This window comes from the organism of the source record quoted next, unplaced genomic scaffold (assembly GCF_019419815.1).
Source record: "Pyrus x bretschneideri cultivar Hongxiangsu unplaced genomic scaffold, Pyrus_bretschneideri_v1 Contig31, whole genome shotgun sequence".
Taxonomy (NCBI): Eukaryota; Viridiplantae; Streptophyta; class Magnoliopsida; order Rosales; family Rosaceae; genus Pyrus; species Pyrus x bretschneideri.
In genome coordinates this window covers 472710-473703 of record NW_025999624.1, presented here as the reverse complement: position 1 = coordinate 473703, position 994 = coordinate 472710, and the positions used below count along the sequence as shown (strand labels likewise).

The 994-nt window shown below is 40.0% G+C and overlaps 1 pseudogene; it reads right to left on the bottom strand.

Annotated features, from left to right (window-relative positions):
* Positions 1-230: 230 nt before the first annotated feature.
* On the bottom strand, positions 231-341 carry LOC125480082 (annotated as a pseudogene).
* Between the last annotated feature and the right edge of the window lie 653 nt (positions 342-994).

Sequence of the window (994 nt, the reverse complement as noted above, 5' to 3'; positions counted from 1 at the left end):
TATGGCTTACCTAATGAAGACCCTTTAGCTCATATTAAAGAGTTTTACAATGTTGTGAGTGGTTTACCTTTGCAGGGAGTAAGTGAAGCAAATTTGAGGATGAGAGTGTTTCCTTACACCTTAAAAGATAAGGCCAAGAGTTGGTTGATGACTCTAACACCAGGTTCCCTCACCACATGGGATGCAGTGGCTAAGAAGTTCTTGGAGAAGTTCTTTTCCACTCAAAAGACAGCCACATTAAGGGGACAAATCTTCAACTTCAAACAAGATGATGGAGAACCTTTCAATGAGTGTTGGGAGCGTTTTAAAGGCCTCTTGATACAATGTCCACACCATGGGTTACCTTTTCACTTACAAATGCAAATTTTTTATGATGGACTAACCCAAAATTGTCAATCAACTGTTGATAATGCAGCAGGTGGAGCATTGAAGAAAAAGAATGCTCAAGAGTCATATAACATTTATGAGATGTTGGGGTCTAATGCTCAACACAAAGATTTAAGGGGTAAGAAAGTTGGAGTTTATGAAACAAGTTCTAACCATGAGCTTTTGTTGCAGGTAGCTAACCTAGAAAGGAAGCTTGAATCCGTGCTCAACATGGTGCCAAAAACTAATGAAGTGTGTGCCATTTGCAATATTCCAAGTCATCTTACTCACCAATGTCCATCTAGGGAGGCTTACCCCGAGTATGTTCAAGAACAAGTGAACCTCATGAATTCTTACAACCAAAGGCCAAGGAATGATGTGTATTCAAATACATATAACTCAAGTTGGAGAGATCATCCCAACCTTTCATGGAAGAACAACAATCAATTCCAAAATTTCCAACCAAAACCTGCCCCTACCATTGAGGACACGGTTAAATTGTTAGCCCAAAACACCTTGCAATTCCAACATTCCACCAATAGCACTCTCCAACAACATTCAGCAGCTCTAACCAAAATGGAGACACAATTGGGGCAGATTGCAGATGCTTTGAACCAAAGAGAAGTTG